The sequence below is a fragment of the Marmota flaviventris genome, chromosome 7, assembly GCF_047511675.1.
Source record: "Marmota flaviventris isolate mMarFla1 chromosome 7, mMarFla1.hap1, whole genome shotgun sequence".
In the NCBI taxonomy this organism is placed as follows: domain Eukaryota; kingdom Metazoa; phylum Chordata; class Mammalia; order Rodentia; family Sciuridae; genus Marmota; species Marmota flaviventris.
The window spans coordinates 109,059,757-109,083,479 of NC_092504.1; the positions used below are offsets into that span (position 1 = coordinate 109,059,757).

Consider the following 23,723-nt stretch of genomic DNA (forward strand, 5'->3'; position numbering starts at 1 on the left):
AAAGCCATGTGATTTCTTTTTCCTCCTTTAGAATTTTGCCTGCCCATCATTTCATCTTCCTTAGATTAACATCTCTCCATTGCTCTACATACATTGCTTTGAAAGAGGTTGATCTCATCCCATAGATTCAGAGGGACACATGTAACCAAGTTAATTCCATCAAAACAAACATTCCTCAGGCAATATTAATCACAAGATTTTTTCTCAGCTTTATTGAAGTATGGTTGATAAATAAAAATTAATACACTTAAAGTATACAGCATGATTTTTATATACTATACATGTGCCATGTGAAATCATTATCATAATAAGCTGATTAACATATACATAACTTCAGATAGTTACTTTTCTCTGTGTGTGTGTGTGTGTGTTTGTGTGTGTGTGTGTGTATGTTAAGAACATTTAAGATATTCTCTCTTAGCAAATTTAAACTGTGAAATAAGAAGATTGCTGAGTCATGACTGCATTGCCTAGATTTACATAGTTATATTTCTGGGGTCATAATGCTGAAGACTTCTGTAATGGAAGCCATCATTTTATTTTCCAGGTAAAAATAAAAATAGCATACAAAATGTCAGAACAGAGAAATAACAATAAGAGATAGATAAAAGATAAGATCTCGATGCTATCCATGGGATATTCAAGATCCTATGTACCCAAACCTAGAATTTTCAGGTTCTTACTTCAGTATTAATAAATGTGTAAGAAAAAAAAACAATGGTAATACAATAAAAATGCCTAAGAATTGGGAATGTGATCAAAACAAAAAATAAGTAAAAAAATAAATTGGAAGTTGTTCCTGGTTAAATTGAAATATTAACTTTGTCTTAACTAAGGATCAAATATGACTAAAAGGAGCAGAAACAACACCCCTTCCCAGCATGAAAAGTCAATGTCTTAACTAAGAAAGGAAGGGTTTTGCCTCTTGAAACAGGAGTCAAGACTGGGCAGGCTCGAATGAATGGTCGGTTCTGGCATCAAAATCCAGGCTCTTTCTTTCCTCATGCTTTCCCTTCCTTAGCAAAGACTATTGTACTCCAGACATCATGTAAGAATTCCACTGTATACACATAAAATAGAGAAGCCAGTGTCATCTAACTTCCTCATGTCCACACATTTAACTGAATCTTTTGGATGATTATTAACTTTTGCTGCAAAAAGGAAGCTTGACCTGAGCAGTGCAGGAGCCAAAACATCTCCTCTACAATCAGCAACATTCACTTATTTCCCACTATGGTGGGTTGGTCTCCAAGCCAAAGGGGTGGGGTTTCTTTGGTCAAAATATCTATGTATAGCAAGTTTTTCAATAGTCACTGCAACATTGTACAAATCCCCTATACAATTGTGAATTCTCAGACTTATACTCAAGGCCATCTTATAGATATAAAGTAATATTTCAAGAAGGTTATTTAGCTATTCTGGCAGTGAGATGCAGGGGAGTGTAGTTAAGAGATGGTAGCTGGACCCTGTAGATTTTTGCAATAATTAATTTGTGCAGGAGGAAGTATTAGTATGCTATGAATGCTGGAGATAAAGGAGGACTTTTTGAAAAGAATTATGAAAGAGTATGATATGATTATTTTATTCTTAAAAGTGAGGGAAAGCTTTTTATTACTGACAAAGGCAAAAAGGAAAAAAGTTCATTGAATGGATTTCAACTGTTAAAATATATTAAAAATCACCTTCAAAAATTTCATATTGCAGTGCTTTGTCCCCTCTTCATACCTAATAAATACTTGAGTTGGAGAAATAATCTTTATTTTTAAATAAGCACCCATTGTGATTCCTATACAAGTGCTAAGAAGATTATACATAAAAAATAAAATAACAACAAAAAATGCCAGCAGGAACATATTTTAAATAAGAGAAAGAAAAGAGATTATACATTTTCTCAATAACATAAATTTTTAAACATTTCTTTGCCCATCATTTCATATTCATTTTATGAACAAGCTGCTAATTAAGAAAAAGAAATGTTTGTTTTTTCAGTTTTTTTGACCACCATGCTAGAAAATTCTCAAGATGAATATGAGTTCTGGTTAGAATTTTTGGTACATGATACCAAAATTATAGTAAGGGTATATATACATACATACATATTCATACATACATAAATATATATACATATATATGTACTGTAAGAAATAAAGAACATCATTTGATTTAATGTAATAAGAATAATTCAACCCCATTTTCACTTTTAACTAACTTTTCACTGTTCTATAGGAAGTGATATGTTTATGAACCATTAATGTTTTTAAAAGAAATATACGTCTTTAAACACTTTCACACTGAAAGATTTCAATATTTAAGTAGAAAAAATCAGAATTTTTTTTCTAGATAGTTACATCATTGATAAATACAACTTGTGTGTGTGTGTGTGTGTGTGTGTGTGTGTGTGCCTGTGTAGTCCTGTATATAAATCTGGAGGAAGGGAGAACATAAATTCTTAATTGTTTAATAGACTTTCATTTCTTTATTTGTTTTGAGGGATCATTTAATCTCTGATGATTGGCTGCAATTTCTACCTTCTGAATGAGTCCATTTGAGGTTCCATAGAGGTAGCAATGAACAACTGCTTGTGATTACAAGTTAAATTGACTTTGTCCCTTACTTCAGTGCTTTCTAGACTATCAAAGGAATTACTGATTAATTTTTAGTGATTTTGAGTACTTAGCAATTGATAATAAAATTATTTCAAATAAAATATTTTATATAATGGATGGAATATATAAATGCTTTGCTATCAGAGTATAAGTATAAAGTATAAGTAGAAGATATGCATTAATGAGAACAGATACTAGCAATTCATTATAAGTGACAATGATAGTGACTATTTGTAATTTACCAGAGACTTTATGCATGTGTCATTCAACATACCCATTTATTTTTAGTAATCAATTAAGTGAATTAACTTTGGGCATATATACAGTATGTGTGCAATAGAATCCAAATTTTTTCAAAATTTTTCTGCTGTGAAAGTCCTTGCTTTATACCACCCTGCTAAAATTACTTCTTATTTAATAAATGTGTATTTTGTAATAGCCAGTATTCTAGACAATTCACTGGTTGAAATTTATTTAATCAAAATAAGTATATGTCATGAGTCTTATAAAAGATGAGGAAACGGTGACTCAAGAAGTTCACTGATGTTCTTAGAATCATACAATGGTTAGATATCAGGTCATTTGGTTTATACTAGAGCAAGAGAGAATTTTATCATAATCTATACAAACACACATAAGCTTATGGTAATTTTTAAATTCTTAGATACAGGAGTTACTATTCAAATGTGTCAAAATATGATATAAGAATTTAGAATTGTCAAATATAACAACTATACTTTGAAATCCTTATTTAAGGAATACAAATAAATTGCAAGCAGAAGTGTATTAAATGACAATAATCCATTAATAGTCCACATTGGCTTTTTATTTTTTTTCGTGGACCTAGAGATGAAACTTACTTCTTAAATTTTTTTTCAACTAATACGTTATAGTTTTACATAATGTTGGGGTTAGTGTTGACATAAGTTCAAATATGTAGTTTAATTTGCTCCAATTCAGTCCTCAGTATGTTCCATTACCCTCCCATCCTCTTTCCCCTGTTCCTTCTATTCTAACAGTCTTTCTTCTGTTTACTTATGGTTTCTTTTTTAATTAGCACATTATAGATATACCTAAAGGTGAAATTTATTGTTGTCTATTTATATATGTAAATAGGATATTTTGGTTAGGCTTGCTTTTAAAATATGAACCCTCACATATTTCATTCTTTTAAACATAAAAATAATTTCAAAATATACATAGTTCTAGAATGATTAAAACAAAAATAATTTGCTTAGTCAATGACTGTGATACATAATTAAGCTACATTAGGAATTCATGTTTTGCATTCTTTATTTCAATGAAATAGTATTTAGCTGAAAATAAATTTTCAAAGGTGACTTTCTGAAATAATGGTATTTTCTTACTTTACATAGGTCAGTTTTTAGACTAGATATTTTTCAGAAAGCTGCATGTAAAATAGAAATCATTATTTACAATTTAAAAGATGCTAAAGGAATGTGTTCTTTAAATAAGAGAAGATCAGGTGTATAGTCCTGAAATAGAAATATATGTTTATGTTTAGATTTACCTACATTTTTTTGAGAAGTAGATAATAGTTGAAGAAGTTATCAGGAGTTTTTGTCTTCTTATTTCCCTGCCTTCTCTTCTTCACACTTCCTCCCTCTCCTCTAAGTACCTAAACCTACCTCCTTTTTGTCTCATCAACATCATCATCTAGTGAGTATTTATCATGTCATTAATCAAGTGTTATAGCATTATATTGTCTTGCATTAGTGAATTGCATTGCATTGATTCTAGTTTCCAAGAAATTCTCTAGTTATCTTCTGGCTTTGGTAGATATAGTTCCTCTTAGGTTTGGTAACTACCTAGCTTGTTGGAATTTTCAGAATGTATCTAGTTTAAGTAATAACTATTAAACTAAATTAAAACTTTAAAAATACAACTTTATATTTTACTTATAGTGTTTCAGACACACTGTAGGATTAAATCACTATGTAGATTAAATCATTCAGCCTTATAACATGATAGATACCACTAACATGCCCATTTTATAGATAATTATGAGATAAAAAGTGGTCATGTGTTACATTGTGTCCCTGTGCAGATGTGCAACAACAAATCCCACTATATGTACCATTATATGCACCAGTGAAAAATAGGGGGAAAGTATTTCAGAAAAAATAAAATTAAAGTGATCAAGTGATTTCCCTATGTTATGTAATTCTTGTTTCTCCCACATATTATATTTTAATACCTTGTCCTAAGCACCACGTTAATCAACTTCAAAGTCTATAAGCATGAACATGCTGCGATGTTTTACAGCTTCACATGACCTCATTGAAATAATGTTCTAAATAAAGTTCTTGGCCCTCTATATTTCTGACTTCAAGTGAACTACATAACTTTTTATGCTCATTAAAAGTAAGGTTAGAAAATCATATTGGGAGTCAATATTAATGTGCTAATGGAGCTAATAAAGATCACAGGTCAAATGCACTAGTGTGGAATTCAAGCACCAAATTAATTTATCCATATCATACAATAGTTCTGTTAAAGGGCAAAATAGAGAAATCTGACTTTTCCAGCCCTCTAAAATACCATTGATTTAATTTTCCTTGAGTGAACAACATATTAATGGATATAAATCCTTACTTTTGTACTATTTTGTTATTGAAGTACATTCTTTTATCTTAAAAGTTAATAGGAATGCATTTCCTTTTGTAAATGTGAATATAAAACTCTAATTTAACTCAGAATTCCTTTTATAAACTTTTTTCATTCTAAAGTAACATTAAAGATGAACCTTGTTCTTTGAATTCCTATTTATTGTTTTCTCATGTTTTACAATCAGGTTAAGTTCTGTTGCTAATTATTATAAAGAACATAACATGAAAAAATTATTTTCTCTTCACCTTCAATACATCGCTGGTTTTATTTCTGCCCTGACTACTGCTTATGCATCTCTTTCACTAATTCCTCCAGAATTACCATCCTTTAGATTTTTCAGACGTTCCTAGATGAACCATCTAGTCCTGAATTAAGTGCTGATAATATCCAAGTTTTTAAATTAATAACTTTCACTTATTTATTATTTATTTACTTACTATTTATTGGTGCTGGAGATCAATCTACCCAATTTTAATTCCCACTGCTCTGACCTTTCCATTTGCTCTCATTGGTGTTCTGAGTTTATAGATCCCTTTCCTTGTCATTTCTTTTTGACTCCTTTTATGGCTGGTTCCTTTTCAACATTCATATTTCTATTAGAAAATTACTTCTGGTGGAGAGGACTTTCATGACCACTGCAATCTACACCATCTTTTCTTAAATTTATATTTCATCCAATGCTTTTCATATTCTGAAGTTAGCTTTTTCAGGTGATTATATTTATGCATAGATGCAAAAACTTCATAAAGAAAGTATGAAGCCTTTTGCTAATTTTTAACTAGTTATCCTGGGTTTACTAAAATAGTATTCATAATGTGTTACAAATAAATATTTGTGGGCTGAGGTTGTAGCTCAATGGTAGAGATCTTGACTAGCAAGCGTGAGGATGTGGGTTCGATCCTCAGCACCACATAAAAATAAATAAAGGTTTTGTGTCCAACTACAACTAAAAAAATTAATATTTTTTAAAAATAAATATTTGTAAGGTAAATTCAGAGTAGGTTAATTGGAGAAACAAAGAAATTACAAGTGTTCCAATTCTATGGATAGATCATTAAATTACAAAAAAAAAAAAAAAAAGCCTTTCTATAATGAATGACAATTTACTACAGATTTAGAAAGTTATATTTATATCTTTTCATTTCATGTGCTCTAAATCTTTAGGAATGTTATATCTTTCACGTCTCAGTTTATTCTTTGATGGGGTGGAAAGCTGAATTATGTTACAATGAATTATATATCTTTTACCAGCTTAAATTTTAATTATGGTATTCATTTTATATATGACTGAAAAGGGTGCTCTGAAAAATAGATATAATAGCTTTAGGACTATAGATCTAGCACAGTCTGTTTTTCCTTACATCTGCACCTGAAATTATCACATATAAACTATGGTATATAAAATCTTCGCAGAAAAACATTTCATCCAAAACCAAAATATAAGTGAAATAAATTACAATGAAAATCAATTTAAGTATGTTAACAATTTCCATCAGTGTGTCACCAAGGTGCCTTATCATTCCTAGAAGGAAATTTTCAGCAGAGTCCTAATTTTCAATTTCAACTTCTCTTCATTTGATTTCTTATTTATGCTTCCATGGGAGAAGGAAAGCATTGCCCCCACTGTAATAGTCCTCCCCACTGTCTTGTTAAGAGAAATCCTGCATTATGTTGCAGAAACCTGGGTTACATTTATTGACCTCAATTGTGCAAAAACTTCTGGTTTCTCAAATTTAGAGCACAGGTGGGCTATAATAGGAGAATCAGTTTTCCTCTTAGGCCATCAACACATGCTAGGAATGGAAAAGGGATAAAATAGAATTTTAATGTTATACATTATATGCCACCTTTGACCAATGCATCTTTATTCTGCTGCCAGTTTAAAGATTCTAGGTTTTGTAATTAGAGCATATCTAATACATCCAACAAAGTACTTTATAGGTGTGCAACATTAATGACTCAATGGAATACAATCTGAAAAAAGGGAAAAAATATTTTTAAAACCTCATCTTGTAATCCATTTTTTACTAGCAAGTAAAGATTCAGTAATACAGTATCCTTTTTCACTGGCACAGAATGTAGCAGGCGCAAATTTGGCATATTGTATTTAAAATTTTCTAACTAACACATGCGTGCATTGCTTTGATAAATTGATCTTTTCAAGTATAAACCTCAAAATTTACATTACAATGAGAAGAGTACTTTATGAGACAATTGTTATGGTTCTCTCATCCCCTTACATGTCTCCTGAGCAGAGGTACTGATAGTTTTTTTTTTTTTTTTCCTGTAATATAGTTATGGGGCCATCTGTGTAGCAAATCCTCTTAGAAAATACAAATAGTACAGCCTGTGATAGAGGATGGGTTTTTTCACAGTCTACTATATTCACTAGGGCTGCTCTGCATTGCCCCAATGGGATTTAGTGGATATGGAGAATGATATAATTATGAGGCTCATGCTGCTTGCTGTACCATGAGTAGTAAAATCCTTAGTCTCTGATCCCTGAAAATCATGGCTTCTGACACTATTCATGAAACAGTGGAAGTATGACTTATTAGCTGAAAACTGTGGAAAAATATCAGACCATTTATAGGTCTTAATAGCTTAAACTGACTTAATCTAGCCAACTAACCACATGAGGTATCAACATTGAATTTAATTAGGATAATCTTCTCTAAATGACAATTTTGATACATAATGCAATGAAATAAATAAATTGAGGGTTTGCATATACTTGGTAGTCTTAAAACTGCAATGCTATAGTATAGCATTAAAATAATGATACAAATAATTACACAGCTATCAAAATAGGTGTTTTGTAAGGAATTCTGATAAATCTAAATGGCAAAATTAATGATATAATCACTTAGTAACTAAATAAAAATAAAAATAAACTTATTTTCAGAACTATATATTTTGAAAATGCTACTTGTAAGGAATATTTTTTCAAATAATTGCCCAAGAGCTTAAAAAAATGTAATTATAATTAGTGTATTTATTAATCCATTCAAAAGGACACTGAACACTGTTCATATGCCAGGCATTGTACAACATGAAAGAAAGTATCAGTTTCATAGATAAGGCCATGGGGACAGACAGTTAACTTGTTATCACACACACACATAGAAAAAGCGAAGTATAATCATATAAATAAGTAAGAATAAAATACGTACAGTAATATGATAGAGTATAAAAAGGGAATTTAAATTGTATTTTCCAACAGTAGGTTAAATGTATTATCTCAGGGGTATATTGGAGATATTCTAGAAAGTATATACCAGACAACAGGTCTGAGACTGCAAGGGGAAAGAACTTTGGCCTGCTAGAGATCTGAGAGAGGTCACTGTGAATGGAATCTATGGAAATGACAAAATACTGGGGAAGCAATCAAATATTTATTTTTTGACATAAGACTTAAAACTCTCATCTGTTATTTTCTATTATCCTACTATGTATTTTCTCCTTTGCAGATATCAACCTGAGACATAAAGCATTTAAAAAAATATTTTCTAATTGTTTATTAATTCAGGTTGTAATGGATTTACTTTAGAAACCCATTATGTTATTTTTGAAGACTCACAGTTACTATTTTTTACTTTAGCATTTTTCATGATTTTAGAAATATGTAGAAAATATCTTTAAATACAAGCCTGTTTGCAATTACTTTTATATACTATTTTTCTTAAATGTGAAAGTACCATCTGAATATCTTGGGCCTGTCTAGCCTAAAGAAAAGAGCCCATTCAAGAAACTGCCCGTTAGAAATGAAGGAGCATCCACTTTCACTTATAAAAGAACTTCAGAACATTTTACTTTTAATAATTACATGAAAAAAGTGAATATTGATATTAGGATGGAGTATTAGAATCAATTATAAAAATTTAGTTTTTCTCACTTTAGAAATTTACTCCTACTTAGAAATCTCCAATGCATTATACCCAAAGGACTTAACTATAGGGACACAGCTACATCAATGTTTATAACAGCACAATTAACAATAGCTAAACTGTGGAACCAACCTAGATGCCATGCAGTAGATGAATGGATAAAAAAAATGTGGCATATATACACAATGGAATATTACTCAGCAATAAAAGAGAATAAAATCATGGCATTTGCAGGTAAATGGATGGAGTTAGAGAAGATAATGCTAAGTGAAGTTAGCCAATCCCTGAAAGAACAAATGCCGAATGTTTTCTCTGATATAAGGAGGCTGATTCATAGTGGGGTAGGGAGGGGAGCATGGGAGAAATAGATGAACTCTAGATAGGGCAGAGAGGTGGGAGAGGAAGGGAGGAGGCATGGAGTTAGAAATGATGAAGGAATGGGATGGACATTATTATCCAAAGTACATGTATGAAAATATGAATTGGTGTGAATATATTTTGTATACAACCAGAAATATGAAAAATTGTGCCCTATATGTATAATAAGAATTGTAATACATTCTGTTGTCATATATAAATTTTTAAAAAAAGTTAAAAAAGTAATCTCCAATGCATGCAAAATCAGATGCACCAATATACAAATTATCAATTCATTTTCATTAAGAGAATTATGCCTAACATTTTATTGTAATTTACAAAATGCTTTTCAAAACACCATTTCCTCTGCTTTCATGAGATAAAGTAAGCAAATTTCACATATTTGGAAATGAACTTAGAGGAAATAAATAAACAACTTTTTTTTTCGTTTCTTTTCTTTTTTTTTTTTAACTAATCAGTGAAATAGCTGGATTTGAAATCTAGGTCTTTATTTTCAAATCTAGATGCCCTACATAAGTAATTTTATTTGAATTGTTCTAAATTCTCAAAAACAACAAATTTCCTTTAAGAAGCACAGTTTTGATGGGGAAAATATTATGCACAATTAGAGACACAATATCATCCAACATAACTAAAAAAAAGAATAATAAATAAATATATATTTAAAGATGATCAATATTCACTGTCCTATGGTTCTGGCAAATATCTATTTTTTTGTGGCTATGTGTAACATTGAATTGGAGATTTGATGAAAATTTCAGATTAAGAGCAGTATAAGAACAATCTTATTTTAATCTATTCTTCAACACCAATTATCTTTTTTTTAAGATTTTTTTATGTTGTAGATGGATACAATACCTTTTTTCTAATTATTTTTGTGTGTGTGGTGCTGAGGATCAAACCCAGTCCCCCACGCATGCCAGATGAGCACTCTACCACTGAGCTACAACCCCAACCACAATTCTTTTCTTTGCAATAAGTTAAAAAGGAAATTACCCCAGGCTAGAGTATTAGTCAGTGGTACAGTGCTTGCCTAGAATGCACAAAGCTAGGGGTTTAATCCCCAGGACTGGAAAAAAAAAGGAAATTATTTCTTTCCATTAACATATCTGGAAAAAAAATAGCCATTTAGTCTTTGCCGAAGATTCACAGTGGCTAGTATAGAAGAGCTGCCCAGTAAACTTATCTGAAAACACAAATTGTCAGAGAAGGTTCATAATACTCTACATTTTTTATTGTTATCTCTTCTTATTACAAAAACAGACAGCATAAAAAAAATCATTGTTTTAGGAGACGACATATATTTCAGCTCTGGTGTATTGCAATGAGCACAAAACTTTCAATTCTGTGAAATGAAATTTGAAAGTCAATTTTCCCTTGACTTTCAGAAGACAGCTGAGCCAACAATGGTGGTATCATCTAACTGCACTAAGAAAAAAAAGTCATAAAATTAAATAATAAATTTTTCATATGTGACATTTTTTGACATTTATGACATATTCTTATTAAGTCACAAGGTTATTTTCCTAAGTTTTTAGAATGATACAGAATGAAGTTCTATTCAGTTTTGTGCAGCTGTTCATTAAATTGCCTAACTTAGAGCCATCAAACACATTATACTACTTAAGAACAACTTACGGGTTAGTGTACTCAGCATATTTCCAAATGATTTTCAAATGATTTCTGTTTAAGCCTTGTACCCTCTTATAATAAGGAAGTTGGATCGCCAGTATTGTATGATGATTAATTTGTTGACAGGTCTACTTGTGAGCCTTCAAAAGGCACAGGGTATCACACATGTTAGGCACATACTGTTGTGGGCAGGTCACTCAGAAAACAACACCAAGTCCCAGTTTTGTCCAAATCCTAGAGTCTTTATTTAGCTGACCAGCTGGTGACTGCTCCCAGCAGCACCCATAACTGTCACTTCAAGGAACAGCTCAGAGCCTGAGCATTTTAGAATATTTAAAGGCAAAAACCACATCTGGGTTGACATAGCTGCAAGTTAAGAAGGTACAGAAGCTGAATTGGGCAGTTAGTGAGACAATGCAATGGGTACATTGGTATTTCCCATGGGACTTTGCAGGTTGGCATAGCAGCAAGCAAACAGAAGGGAAGAGGGTCAAAATGACCTTAGTTCAGTACAAACTTGAGAATGGTTACTGACATCTAGACAATCAATCTCTGACAAGGTACATTGCCCAAGAAAAATGAAAACCAAAGAGAACAATTTTACATTGTATAAGAATTACTATTTTGTGTTGCCAAGTATGTTATGCTAGGTAACTATTAATGGATACAGAGGCAGGGCTTTCCCATGGGAGAAGCATTTCTTACATGATATGAAGTATCAGGGTAAAATGAAGTCTGTTGGTCATTGCCCATATAGCCTGGTCCATAACAATACTTTACCCCAGAGGTAGCTCTGCTATATTTTTTTTTATTTTTTATTGCCAACAATTATATCATTTGGTTGATTCAACTTTTATAGATTTTAAATTTTAACTCTTCTCACCCTAAACATTTGTAGTGCATAATGTTCTGCATTTTGTTTCTAATGCAGAGTAGATTCATAATCTCTTATTGCTGAGGAAAACTGGACTCTACCTTTTAAATCTGAGAGACCATCTCGTATAAGAATCTCAGTTTGGCATTTGGGTTCTCATTTCAGTTTGTCTATGCAATAACTCCAGTGAAATGCTACAAGCACTATTTCTTAAGAGAACAAAACAAAATTAGACATAACAAAATTAGTATGATAGTGCAGATCTACTGTTAACAAATCTTGGTTTTTGTTGGTCTAAACAATGGCTTATTGTCTAACATATCTGAAACATATTTTTGCTATTTATTACATTCTGGGTTGATAGTTCATTAATGCCCTGCCAAACACACACACACACACACACACACACACACACACACACACTGGTTAAAAGCTGTCACTTTGTTAACTTTCATATTTTCTGATAAAAGTTCTATTTTAATTTTTGTCTTTGGCCCTCTCTATATAATAGTGTGTCTTTTCTTTGTCAGTCTTTAACATTTCTCTTTATCTTTGGTCTTCAGTATTATGTTTCTAGCTTTTAAAAATAAGAATTATTTTTATAAAATTATTGATCACTCATTTTTAAATATTTTTTCCTCATTTCCCCTCTCTTTTCCTTTGTTGTTTTGAATAGCACATAATTTAGACTAATAATAGCTTATAATTCTTTGATAGTTTTTTTTTTCAGAAATTTTTTCATTATGTTTCAGTGTGAAAAATGTCTCTTGACTATACACAAATCCTTTGTTTCCTTGTATGTTTCAGGTCTACTTGTAAGCCTTCCAAAGGCAGTGTAGCCCAGTGTGTGTTTATTATTTCTATCTTGTCATTCAACACTTTCTTATTTATAAACTCAAACTGCAAATCTGACTTTTCATATATGTAAAAGACAGGATACTAATTCTAAACAGTGATAAAAATAATTTCATTTATTTTGTTACTATTATTGTTAAACAATGCTTGTGATTATATATAGGCCAGAAATTTAGAAATTCTGTTTTATATTTTAAAGTAATCATAGTTGAATTGTCTGTGATAAATTGTCTTTACAATCTAATTGATCAGAATTCAGTCTATAAGTTATTAAATCTTTTGATCATTACTATAACATTTGTGAGTTGCATTTAAAATTTTCAAAATTTAAGACGTGTTGTAGATGTTCTATTTTTCTAGAGTCTCCATTTGCCATGCCTTAATATAAGCAATCAATTTAACAGAGTAAATAATTTTGTGTATTGTCTATCAACTCTTTCCAGATATTAGTGCCTTAAGGCAACTCTGTAATGATGTAGAGGCTCATAAAGATTTAATTACTGGAGAGATATTTATGGAGTGTCTATAGGCTACAGGATTATAAATCAGGTACAGCGAGGATTAAGCATAAGATTTTGTTTCTGGATTATCTGTTCTCAGGCATTGAATCTCCTCTATGGTTGAGCATCAAAATCACACATTAATTTTGACCTATTAGATTAGAAAAATGTTGAGAAAATTAAAGATTTGAAGATTAGAAATCTTAAAACAGGAATGAGGTAAGAAGTAGATTTGAGATATATAATAAAATCAACAGGTAATGTTGAGTCCTGATTAAAATTAATGGAAATCTAGAAAAGGAAATGTATGTTCAGAAGTACAAAAAAATGAGTGACTAAATTCTACTGTTTGGATGCTAAGCTGAGAATACTCACCTTGTTTTGAGATTTTCACAAAATTATCAACACCTTATTTCAGCATTTTATCTGCAAAATGGGACTAAGAAAATTCCTTTTAAAGTGGTAATTTAAATATTAACTTTATGGTTTTAATATATAACCTAGAACTTCAGATATTTAAGTACACAATAAATGTATGTTGGGTATTATTTTAAGTGCACTGAAAAGATCCACACTTTATTCAAAGTGGTGAGGAAATACTAAAGTCTAATTTTTAAAAAATGCCTGAAAAGATACTTATAAAGTCACATATAGAAGAAAATTGAAATGGGAAGATTTTGGTTCCACTTAAAAGAAAGAGAGAGAAAAATAAATAAAAAAAGAAACATGAACAGAGACATACAACTTAGGTGGGTCAGACATAAGCCAATTTAGAAAGGATAGTATTTTAACTAAAAGGAGCTTCATGTTATATAATAACAGAGATTGACATTAGACACTTTAAATAAACATTTTCAAGGTGTATTCATGGATCATTTTCACTTCATTGGGTGAGGAAATCTTAATCACTTTTCATGAATTCCATAGTACTTTAAACCACTTTGTAAAATCCCATAAAACTCAACAGTCATTCTGAAATTATAGGAAAGGAAGGATCATGCTCTCTAGGTAGCTATATAGACACGTAGAAAGGTTATTTCAGGATTTATGGATATTCAAAATAGATTATATGGGATTATACTTTAAAAAGTTATATACATTTTACTATTATGTCAATATAAACATAATTATAAATATCAGGTATATTCTGGGCTTTAATATAATTTTAATTACTCTTGTTCCATGAAAGTTTGTGTCTTTGTTCTGATCTGGTCTCCATGATATGTTTTAATCATGATGAATCTTATGTGTGTTTTTTTCTGTTTGAGTGTGTTAAGTTTATGCACACTGGACATAATGTTAGATTTCAGGTCATCACTACTTACTGTTTGCTCATATTCATTTTCAAAATATTTCTTTGTTCTATTTGTTCTCAATTGATAGTCTGTGTGAGTGTGGCCTTCCCATTAAATTCTGCAACATGTCAATTATCTGCCAAATATTGAGTTAAAGCACAGTCTGTCTTTTGCTTCCACATCTCAGTTCTGTTATCAGTGCTTTGCTGTCCCTGTGAGCTGTTCTTTTACTGGAGCTTCAGGTGATGCAGGGAGTTCTATCATGGCCTTTGCATCATAGCTATTCCTGGGAGTTCAAACTCCAGAATCTCTTGAATTGTGCAGATCATGAGGCTCTGCCTAAATGCTATTAGAGTTCCTCCTGAGAGTTGAAGAACCGACTGTAATCAATATTACATAATATGATGTTAAGGAATTTATATCTTATGTGATGGCTGTTAAGAAAATATTATCCATGGGCTTGGACTGTAGCTCATTGGTAAAACGCTTGCCTTGCATGCATGAGGCACTGGGTTCAATCCTCAGCACCACATAAAAATAAATAAATAAAATACAGATGTTGTGTCCATTTGCAACCAAATAAATATGAAAAAAAATCCAGTTAAATAGTCTGATGGCTAGATTATTCTGTTTCTGTTCCTCCTTCCAATTTTTCTTGCTCCTCCTCTTCACCTACCCCATCCCCTCTTCTCTCCCTCCTCCTCTCCTTCTCTTTCTTCCTTACCCAATCACTCTCTTGCCCTCCCCCTCTATCATTCTTCCTTGATTGAGTTATTTATTTTTTCTGTCACACACATTTTTTTAATCATTTTCAAAGCTAGGTTTGGTAGCCCCATAGCAATTTTCCTGATTGCAATCAATTTGTACTGAGTATCAGTTAAAAAGAAGTTATTTTTAACAGAAATGCACACTGCATAAATATAGGTAACTACAAAAATATAAGGTATACTTCTGAGGCATTATTATGTGAGTATTGGTAAATCATTGGGTACTATCGGATTGTTAATATGCAAGGATTTTTTTAAATACCAGTTGGGAAGCAAAAAGTTTCCTTGACAAAATAATGCTGATGCTACTGGTTATAGTTATAAAAGGAAGTAATAAACAACATTGAAATATGAGCAATACATCAAAAGTTTGAGCATCATGTTGATGCTCAAAAAATTAAAAGTGGAAGGGGGCAATGAGCAAACAATTCTTAGAGGGTGTATTAGTCCATATGTTGTTACTATAACAAAATACCAGTGGCAGAGTATTTTGAAAAAAAAATAAAAGGTTTATTTATCTCACAGTCTGGAGATTCCAGGTTATGTCTCCAGCAGTAGTTTGGCTCTGGTGGGATCTCATGGTAATCACAATGGTAAGAGCACCTGTGAAAGAAAGAGATCTCATTGCTAAGCAGAAAGCAAGGAATTCAAGTGTCAGCCTCACACTATTAGGAAATCTCACTCTCCTGGGAGCTCACCTCCAATGACTTAAGAATCTCCCACATCTGACCTCCTAAAGTTAACACATCATTTTCTACTCCCATGTTTGGGAACCAAGCTTCATTCAACACATGAATCTTTGTGAAAACTCAAACCTTACCTAAACCATAGCAAAGGGCACCAGCACCTTCTTATTCATCCTCTTCTCTGCTCTTAAGAAACAGAAGAGACAAAAGTTTTGAATTACCTTTCAAAATGTTGTTGAATTTTCACTCAAAACCTCAATGGATCTATCCAGTTGTCTCTTCTTTTTCCACATATACTTTTAACCACATTACCAACCTCTTTTCCTCAGACCTATTATAGTTGACTCTTTTTATTTGTGCATTTTGTTTCCGCTGTCTTCTTTGTTCTAACATCCTTCACTAAATTTATGATTTACAAGGAAGGTGGCATGGTGTAGGATTGTAAAGCACAGACTGCAATAAGCCTATCTGGGATTCAATTCTAGTTCTGTGAATTAGGAGCTACATGAAACTAAGGAGCTTATAAAGGGGGAGGAATTTTAAACTATATTTACTGCTTACAATAGCAAAGCACAACAAACAATGTTCAAATTGGTGAATAAACAGAGCCAATAAACCCCCTTCCTGAGCCCATAGAGCAAAGCAAAGAAAACTTGAACATTTTTTGCAATACTTCAAGCAAGCAAGATGATGCATCATTGTCAGGTGAATCAAAGGGACAGAGAATGGCTATTAAAAACATAATGAATCTTTACAAAAAGACAATAGGCTGACCTGTAAACATTTTAGTTGGTATAGATTTCCAAATATCCCACACAACTGGAGTCACTGTACTAATGCATAATTTTTGTTATGGTTTAGAGGTGGTGTCCGCCAAAAGTTCACATGTGAGACAATGTCAGTTTTAGAGGAGAAATGATTTGGGTTCTGGCCTTAACCCAATCAGTGGATTAATCCCTGATGGAATTAACTGAGTGGTAACTGCAGTCAGGTGGGGGTGGCTGGAGGAAGTATTTTATTGGAGGCGTGGCTATGGGGTTTATATTTTGTATCTGGAAAGTGGGGTCTCTCTCTCTCTCTGCTTCCTGATAATTATGTGAGCCTGCTTTCCTCCTCCACACTCTTCTATTATGATGTTCAGCCTCACCTCATTCCCAAGGAATGGAGATAGCCTTCTATGGACTGAGACCTCTGAAATCATGAGTCCCTAAATAAACGTTTCCTCCTTTATAGTGTTTTTTGGGGGGTTTCAGTGGCAGCAGCAAAAAGGCTGTCTAAAACAATTTTAATATATATATTTGGAAAGCAACAGAGCCCAAATCTACAAGAGGAATGCTAAGTTGTCTTTCCATGGGTTTCTTTTACAGCCATACATGGAAGCAGCTCTTTTACACAACAATGTAACTGAAAATTCAGTGACACTCAATCTTACTTTTTATATACAGACCATGATTATTCATTAGATATAAATACTGGAAGAAATCCAAGGCCACAATACCAAATGGAAAAGATGATAATTATTTTCTTCTGTTTCAGAAAGTGTTGCGTTAGTCAGCCTTGTGTCACTGTGACCAGAACACCCAACAAGAAGAACTTAGAAGAGGGAAAGTATATTTTGGCTTATGGTCTCAGAAGGTCAGAAACAGAGTGGGAGAGGGGAAGGGCAATTGGGAAGGTGAACCCTTCCAGGACCTGGCCCCAGTGACCCACCTCCTCTAGCCATGTCCCTCTGCTTACATTACCACCCAGTAGTCCTTTTAAACTAGGAGGGACTGATTAGGCTATAGCTCTCTGTCCAGTTGTTTCACCTTCCAATTTTATTCCTGCTTTAATATGGGAGCTTTTGGAGGACACCTCGTATCCAAGCATAACAAAGTTAAAAGCCAGTTTTTGCTGTACCAGGCACACAGTGGAGGGATGGAGTCTTGAGTCTAAGGCCTGATAGGACATACTCAGGAGCCCAGAGATCACTTGGGCCCAATTACTGAAAGACTTATTTTCTTTTTTACCTTTCAAAGAAGATTTTTCAGTATTTTTTCTTCACTTACACCTTTGCAAAGATTATAATTTACAATATTTAGGATTTCAATAAGCTGTACTTAAAACAAAACTAAGCAGAATTCTGCCCTTCCACACTATGCCACACTGAAGCACCCATTGCATCAACATGAGCACTCCACGTGATTAGGACAAGTGGCTCAAGGGGTGATCTCAGCTCCAGTAGTGAGACATGACAGCAGAGTGTATGACAGCGGAATGCATTACTCACTACATATGACATGACAGTAGTGAGTATATGACAGCAGAATGCATTACTATTCATACTACATATATAGAGAACAATTTTTCATATCTTCCACAAGTTTGGAAGAAAAAATGTTTTGGGAGGAGGAAACAAACAAAAATGAAAAGAAAAACATACCCTTAGCATCACAACTCATTTTTCCTAACTAAAACAAAACAAAAAAAAAAAAAACCAATCTGATTAACCCAATTTAAACTGACTTCTCATCAAGGCAGATAGTTTTGAGCTGAACTTTAAGTGCTTTGGAAAAAGGAGAATTCTTTTGGCGACTGTTAGGAACTTCAGCAGATTCCTCTGTGATCAGCATCATCCTACATTTACCAATTAGTAGCAAATGCAAGGACAATGCAGGGTGTGCGGAATGTACCACAGGAGGTAACACCTCCCATCTGCTTCTGGAAATTGTCAATGATGCACTCATCCTCCATCTCCAGCTGGGCTGAAATGTTTCACTAATTGGTTGCCCATCAACCCTGAATCTAACCTATCTCACTGACAAGCACTGCCTTCATCAGCTTTTTCAGTAGCTACGCCTCTTCATCTTGCATTACACCACTGAGCCATCCTGCCCCAACATTTTCAGGCTGATGTGGTCGTTCTCTGTCTTCAGTTCCTCCTTGTGCCTCCCCTCTGACAGGGCTGCACAGCAGTAGAAGCAGCAGGATATGGAGGAGGAAGCCACAGGGAGTCATGCTCTCCACCCACCTCCCTCTTTCCACAACTCCAGTAGAAGGAATTTAAAAGATCCTGGTGTATAAGTTTTCCTAGGAGGCTCAAATGTGTTAATATTTGTGCAGCGCTCAGAACAGCATCTGGTACATAATAACAACCATAAAAGGATTAAAATGTGTTGATGTTTTGGTTTATGTATTTTACCTAGAAAATCTGCAGTTTATTGTGTTTGAATTCTTATTGTGTTTTGAAATATAGAAGTATTTTTTATGTTAACATATCAATCATTGTTTCTTGTTGATTTCTAAATTTTTTCAAATAGTAAAAATTTTATTACCCAAAATAATATAGGTTTATTTTAGAATATTTAAGTTTTTATATAAGTGCCTCATATGGATTTTACTTTTTTAAAATTTATTTTAATTAATTTTTTATATATGACAGCGGAATGCATTACTATTCATATTACATACATAGAGAACAATTTTTCATATCTCTGGTTGTATACAAACTATATTCACACCAATTTGTGTCTTCATACATGTACTTTGAATAATCATGTCCATCACATTTCATCATCATTTCTAACCCCATGCCCCCTCCTTTTCCTTCCCATCTCTCAGCCCTATATAGAGTTCCTATACTCCTCCCATGCTCTGCCTCCCTATCCCACTATGAATCAGGCTCCTTATATCAGAGGAAACATTTGGCATTTGTTTTTTGGGGGGATTGGCTAACTTCACTTAGCATTATCTTCTCTAACTGCATCCATTTATCTGCAAATGCATGATTTTATTCTCTTTTATTGTTGAGTAATATTCCATTTTATATATATAGGCCACATTTTTTTATCCATTTATCTACTGAAGGGCATCTAGATTGGTTCCACAGTTTAACTATTGTGAATTGTGCTGCTATAAACATTGATGTGGCTGTGTCCCTGTAGTATGCTGTTTTTAAGTCTTTTGTGTGTAGACAGAGGAGAGGGATAGCTGGGTCAAAGGTGGTTCCATTCCCAGTTTTCCAAGGAATTTTCATACTGCTTTCCATATTGGCTGCACCAATATGAAGTCTCATCAGCAATTTATGAGTGTGCCTTTTTCCCCCACATCCTCGCCAACCCTTACTGTTGTATGTATTCATAATAGCTGCCATTCTGACTGGGGTGAGATGAAATCTTAGAGTAGTTTTGATTTGCATTTCTCTAATTGTTAGAGATGATGAACATTCTTTCATATACTTGTTGATTAATTATATATCCTCTTCTGAGAAGTGTCTGTTCAGGTCCTTGGCCCATTTATTGATTGGGTTATTTGTATTTTTTGGTGTTTAACTTTTTCAGTTCTTTAAATACCCTAGAGAGTAGTGCTCTATCTGATGTGTGAGGGGTAAAAATTGGCTCCCAAGATGTAGGCTCTCTATTCATCTCACAGATTATTTCTTTTGCTGAGAAGAAACTTTTTTAGTTTAAATCCATTCCATTTGTTGATTCTTAATTTTAATTTTTGAGCTATAGGATTCTAATTAGGGAAGTTGGGGCTTAATTTGACGTGATGAAGATTAGGACCTCTTTTTTCTTCTATTAGACACAGGGTCTCTGTTTTTTATTCCTAGGTCTTTGATCTACTTTGAGTTGAGTTTTATGCATGGTGTATGTGGGTTCCCAGTTTTCCCAGTACCATTTGTTGAAGAGGCTATCCTTTCTCCAATGTATGTTTTTGGCACTTTTGTCTAATATAAGATAATTGTAATTTTGTGAGTTAGCCTCTGTGTCCTCTTTTCTGTACTATTAGTCTACCAGTCTGTTTTGGTGCCAATACCATGCTGTTTTTGTTACTGTTGCTCTGTAGTATAGTTTAATTTCTGGTATAGTGATATCACCTGCTTCACTTTTCTTGCTAAGGATTGCTTTAGCTATTCAGGGTCTGTGAGTTTTCCTGATGAATTTCATGACTCTTTTATCTATTTCTATGAGGAATGTCATTGGGATTTTATTGGAATTTCATTAAATATGTATAGGGCTTTTGGTGGTATGGTCATTTTAATAATATTAATTCTGCCTATCTAAGAATAATGTAGATCTTTCCATCTTCTGAGGACTTCTTTGATTTCTTTCTTTAGGGTTCTGCAGTTTTCATTTAGAGATCTTTCACCTCTTACCTAAAGTTGAATCCCAAGTCTTTTATTTTATTTTATTTTGAGGCTATTGTAAATTGAGTAGTTTTCCTCATTTCCCTTTCAGAGAATTTGTCACTAATATACAGAAATGCCTTTGATTTATGAGTGTTGATTTTATAACCTGCTACTTTGCTGAATTCATTTACTAGTTCTAGAAATTTTCTGGTGGAACTTTTAGGGTCTTCTAGGTGTAGAATCATATCATCAGCAAATAGTGCTAATTTAAGTTCTTATTTTCCTATGTGTATCTATTTAATTTATTTCTTCTGTCTAATTGCTCTGGCCAGTGATTCAAGAACTATGTTAAATAGAAGTGGTGAAAGAGAGCATCCTCTCTTGTTCCAGTTTTTAGAGGGAATGCCTTCAATTTTTCTCCATTTAGAATGATGTTGGCCTGGGGCTTAGCATAGATAGCCTTTACAATGTTGTGATATATTCCTGTTATCTCTAATTTTTCTAGTGTTTTGAATATGAAGGGGTGCTGTATTTTGTCAAATGCTTTTTCTGTGTCTATTGAGATGATCATGATTCTTATCTTCAAATCTATTGATGTGATGAATTACATTTATTAATTTCTACATGTTGAAACAACCTTGCATCTCTGGGATGAATCCCACTTTATCGTGGTGCAAGATCTTTTCAATATGTCTTTGTATTTGATTTGCCAGAATTTTATAGAGAATTTTTGCATCTATGTTCATTAGAGATATTGATCTGAAGTTTTCTTTCTTTGATGTGTCTTTGCTGGGTTTTGAAATCAGGATGATATTGGCCTCATAGAATGAGTTTGGAAGTGCTGCCTCTTTTTCTATTTCCTAAAATAAATTAAATATTGGTATTAATTCTTCTTTAAAGTTCTTGTAGAACTTGGCTGTGTATCCAACTGGTCCTGGGATTTTCTTGGTTGGTAGGCTTCTGATGGCATCTTCTATTTCATCACTTGAAATCGGTCTGTTTAAATTGTGTATATCATTCTGATTCAATCTGGGCAAATCATATGACTTAAGAAATTTGTTGATGTCTGCAATATCTTCTATTTTATTGGAGTGCAAGTTTTCAGAATAATTTCTATTTATCCTCTGTATTTCTCTAGTATCTGTGTGATATTGCCTTTTTTATCATGTATGTTAATAATTTGAGTTTTTTTCTCTTCTTCTCTTTGTTAGCATAGCTAAGTGTCTGTGGATTTTATTTAGTTTTTCAAAGAACCAACTTTTTGTTTTGTCAATTTTTTAATTGTTTCTTTTATTTCAATTTCATTGATTTCTGCTCTAATTTTAATTGTTTCCTGCCTTCTACTGCTTTTGGTGTTGATTTGTTCTTTTTCTAGAGCTTTGAGATGTATTGTTAGCTCATTTATTTGTTGACTTTTTCTTCTTTTAAGGAATGAACTCCATGCAGTGAACTTTCCTCTTAGTACTGCTTTCATAGCATCCCAGGGATTTCAATATGTTGTGTCTATGTTCTCATTTACCTCAAAGAATTTTTTAAATCTCCTTCTGGATGTCTATTGTAACCCATTGTTCATTCAGTAGCATATTGTTTAGTCTCCAGGTGTTGGAGTAATTTTTATTTTTTATTTTGTCATTGATTTATAATTTCATTTCACATTATGATTTGACAAAATGCAGGGTAGTATCTCTACTGTTTTGTATTTTCTAAGACTTGCTTTGTGGCATATTATATTGTCTATTTTACAGAAGGATCCATGGGCTTCTGAGAAGAAAGTATAGTTGTTTGATGAAGGATGAAAAATTCTAAAGATGTCAGTTAAGTCAAAGTTATCGATTATATTATTGAGATTTATAGTTTCTTTATTCAATTTTTGTTTGGAAGATCTATCCAGTGGTGAGAGAGATGTGTTAAAGTCACCCAAGATTATTATGTTGTGGTCAATTTGACTCTTGAGCTTAAGAAAAAATTGTTTGATGAACATAGATACTCCATTGTTTGGGACATATATATTTATAATTATTGTGTCTTGTTGGTGTATGTTTCTCTTGAGCAGTATGAAATGTCCTTATTTATCCCTTTTGATTAACTTTGGCTTTAAGTCTACTTTATTTGATACAAGGATGGAAACTCCTGCTTGCTTCCACAGTCCTTATGAGTGGTATAATTTTTTCCAACATTTCAGCTTCAGTCTATATATGTCTTTTCCTATTAGATGAGTCTTCTGGAAGCAGCATTTTTTTTTTTTTTTTTTTTTGGTGAATTTTAGGCCACTAAAATTCAAGGTTTTTATTGAGACATGATTTGTGTTCCCAGCCATATTTGTTTATTTTTTGTTATTTAACTTGACTTGTTTTCTTCTTTGATCAGTTTTCCCTTTAGAATACTGCCTCCCTCTGCTGTTTTCATTATTGTTTTTTGTTACAACTTCCTGGAATATTTTGCCAAGGATGGTTTGTACTGCTGGTTTTCTAGCTGTATTTTCTCTTATTTTTTGCTTATCAT

At 32.7% G+C, this 23,723-nt stretch overlaps 1 protein-coding gene and 1 pseudogene across 3 annotated transcripts in view; one reads left to right on the plus strand and one right to left on the minus strand.

The window, feature by feature from the left end:
- Positions 1-23,723, plus strand: part of Fstl5 (follistatin like 5) — a 721,807-nt gene that overhangs the window by 509,913 nt on the left and 188,171 nt on the right. The gene's annotated exons all lie outside the window — the stretch shown is intronic.
- LOC114085383 (small ubiquitin-related modifier 3 pseudogene) lies at positions 18,734-20,243 on the minus strand (annotated as a pseudogene).